Raw genomic sequence first — 4,052 nt, forward strand, 5'->3', positions numbered from 1 at the left:
AATGCCAACATGTGTGATGTGCATTAAAACTAAAACCAATGCTGCAATCGTGTATGCGTAACTTGTACGAGCACTGAACGATTTTAAAGATTTTTTTAATGACGTTCGAGTATCATGCTACGGACGTATACATGTGTAATGGGGTCCGTATGCTCGAATCTCTTGAACGAACGCCTGGCTAAGGAAATGCTTAGCCTGTCTTATCGATATCTCTATGGAAAACCTTGCTTTATAGCAATGGTCTACAACCTTAGTTTTATCGCGGGCATGCGAGTGTGTAAAGCTTTGAAGTATTGGAGGAATTCCAGTCATATGCTTTCAATGATTACATAAGAAGGAATTGACTCGAAAACGGAGGTATCGTCCAACACTCGGCTCGGCGGGCCGGATAAAGCCATTCGCTGCCGGTGGGGTTGCCGACCGCTTCCTCGGTGGCAATGCGTAAAGCTGGGTTCACATGCAAGCGGAACGCGGACAAGAATCCAGCCAATCACAGGCCAAAGTAAGGCGGACAGAGGGCGGAGCCTCGTCAAGCGGAATGCGCGGATAAAATGTTATGATATTTTGTCTTCCGCGAGCGGACTGTTGACGCCAGACACCTCTTAAACGGTGGAACAAGTGCTCTCCACCGAATGATTCGAAATCGACTGCTCTGTGCCTTCTGCAATTAAGTGAACGAAAGAAAGCTACATTGGCTTTATCTAAATAAGTTAGCAAATATAATATAACAAGGTTTTCGAGTAATTGCATAAATGAACGCAGTACTCATCGAATTCCAACGTCTTTTTCATCACCTTTTATGTTGAGACGAAGTGAATTCCATCTTGCTGTGGGTCAAATCATCTTGTTTAACAATTATTAATAATGATCATTTCTGATATAAATATGAGACATAGTTTGTGCTGTATATATTTGTTTCTCAAGGATAAAATTCAGAGATTAAAAACAAGATTTTGGCAATTTTTCTAAATTGAATCTTTCATTTGGAGGTATTTTTTCGTTTATTTCTTCCACCTCATAATAAAGATAGTTTAACAAATTTATCGGAAAATAGTTTTCGGAAAAATGTTATCTATTCGCTTAACACTTGCCTCGGTATATGCAAGTTCCAACAGTTAGTTCTTTAATAGTATTCCATTTCCTTTCAGCGCTCTAAGAGTGACTGTAGAGGTTGTCTGGGATCGGAACAGATGCAGGGCAACTGTTCTTTTGCGTGTGATAGCTTTATGTATCTAATTAAACAATTAGGTCGTATCCGCAACTTCGTAAAAATGTGTTCCAATATACCGAGGCTACCATGCTTGTAATACAGTTGGGTTATGTTGATTTTTATAATTCTGAAAAAATCATGAAGCTAAAATTACTTAAGCTTCTGTTTAATTACGTCTACAACAATTTCCTCTTCGTATCTGATTACGGCCTTCCCATGGACAACAACCTTAACGTTGTGGAAGGGCCTGTGCTGCCGATGACCCCTAGAGTTGTGCTGGTGAGAGTAATGATAATTGCTCCTGGTAGAGTCACCCATGCCTGATAGGTCGACGGTGAGGAGCTAGACGAAAGGTAGTCCACGCAGCGCCTGTTCCTCAGTGAGGCGACTGCCAAGGCGTCTGACCCCAGTGGGGCGGCCATTGAGTGATGGTGTCACGTAAAAAACACTATTGAGGAAGGCAACGGGAAACCACCTCAATTATCATTCCCAAGACTAATATGATGGACACTACAGAGAATATGAGTCCTGGCAACTACGGGGCTCATATTCGACCGTGTGTCGTGCCCGGCAGCGGCGGAGGCAAGGCTTCCGCGGTCGTCATCCCATGGAACTCTTGCAAAAGAAAACCGACAGAAGGTGGAGAAGACCAATTTAGTTGGAATAGGAACTTGGAATGTGAGGATAATATTAAGGACAGGAAAATTAGAGAATATTAAGCGAGAGATGGAAAGGGGAAATATAGATATTTTAGGTCTATGCGAGGTGAGATGGAAAGATAGCGGGGATTACTGGAGTGATATAGAATAATATACAGCGGCGGGGTCGAGAAACAATGAGGGGTTGCCATAATATTGAATGAAGAGGTAAGAAGAAGCGTAGTAAACGTAGAACAAGCAATTGGTAGAATATTACTGATACTGTTCATGTATGCATGCCACCAAGCAATCATAAGGAGGAAGAGGTCGATAGGATATACGATAAGTTAGAGGACATGATCGCGTGTGTTCCAGCAGGGAAACATTTGATAGTGATGGGCGATTGGATTGGGAAACATTTGATAGTGATGCGACGGTAGGCGAAGGAAGAGATGGTGATGAGGTCGGGGACTACGGTTTAGGCACGAGGAATGACCGCGGGGAGAAAGCAGTTGAGTTCTGTAGGAGAAAGGGTTAGTGATCACCAACAATTGGTTTAACACCACAAAAGGTGCAGGTATGCATGGAAAATGCCAGGTGACTTAGAAAGGTATTAGTTAGATTATATTCTGGTTAGACACTGGTTTAGGAACTGTGTGATAAATTCGCACAGCTTCCCAGGAGTAGATGCGGACCCTGACCACAATTAAGTTGGTATGAAGAGTAGCCTCGGTTTCAAATTGTTTAGGCAGGGGCGGCGGGTCAGGAAATGGAATATAGACGCATTAAATGGTTTTAATAGGAAGGAGCATCATCAGGCTGTAGAGAAAATCATGGATGGCGGTTAATAGTTGTTAAAAGTAATAGTACCATCGAATGTGTCAAGAAATGTATGAATGGGAATGTATCAAGAAAGGGATATCGAAAGCCGCAAAAGAAACTATAGGAACCCTTAATGGGAAAAGAACAAGGAAACCATGGATCACGGATGATATGATTACAAAGATGGATGACAGAAGAAAATAGAAGAATGTGTACCCAGAGCTAGGCAGAAGGTGGTACAAAGAGTTAAATAATAAATTGAGAAGGGCAACGAATAAAGCAAAAGAAGCATGGTGGAAGACGCAGTACGAGGATATGGGAAGTTCGCAGAAGGTGGAATTGGCGCGCTATACAGGAAGGCCAAGTCACGATCAGGAAGTAAGAAGGGAAGATCTGTGCTAACAGTTAGCGATAAGTCGGGTTAGATAATAGTTGACACAAAAGATCTAAGAGAGATGGAAGGAATATATATAAGAACTGTATGGTAAAGACCTTAGGCCAGCAGGGCTAGACATAGAATGAGAACACGAAGAAGAGGAAGATAGCTTAAGTCCAGGCATACTCGACGATGAGATATAAAGGGCATTAAGGAAGATGAAATCAAAGAAAGGCCTTGAGGGTAGAGAACATTCCTGCGGAACAACTAAAAGGTTTAGGAAAATATGGGAGGTATAATCTATATGGACTGATTTGTAGTCTCTATGAGGAAGGAATCTGGCCGGAAGATTTTGTGAGATCAGTATTAGTTCCTATTCTGAAAAATGTAGGGGTTACATCATGTGAGGACTACAGAACAATACGTTTGATTTCCCACGTAGCTAAAGTTGTTCTAAGGATCATAAACAAAAGGATAGAGATTAGGGCCATTGATTACTTGGAGGATGATCAGCTTGGATTTAGGAAGGTGAGAGGTACGCGTGATGCCAATACAGCCATGCTATCACTAATGGAGAGGAATTCAGAATAAAATTAGGATGTATTTGCCTGTTTCGTAGATTTCGAAAAAGCGTTTGATGGAGTGAATTGGGAAAAACTAATGAGTATATTGAAGAAAATAGGAATAGATTGGAGGGAAAGGGGGCTAATCCGCAACCTGCACATGTCTCAGACTGCTCTGGTGCGAGTGAGGAACGGAGAGTCCGGATGGGCAGTGTTAGGAAGAGGTGTAAGGTATGGTTGTCCATTATCACCGTTGCTGTTCAACGTATACATGGAGGAAATAATTAAAGAGGCATAGGAAGAACTGGAGGTAGGAATGGAAGCCGTAGGGGATTTCGTAAAATCAGTTAAGTTTGCTGATGACCAAATTTTAGTTTGTCAGTCAGCCAAGGGGTTGCAAGCATTACTGGGTGAATTGGAAATTAAGTGCAACAGATATGGGA

This window comes from Hetaerina americana, unplaced genomic scaffold, assembly GCF_022747635.1.
Source record: "Hetaerina americana unplaced genomic scaffold, ioHetAmer1.1.p SCAF_2, whole genome shotgun sequence".
Lineage (NCBI taxonomy): Eukaryota > Metazoa > Arthropoda > Insecta > Odonata > Calopterygidae > Hetaerina > Hetaerina americana.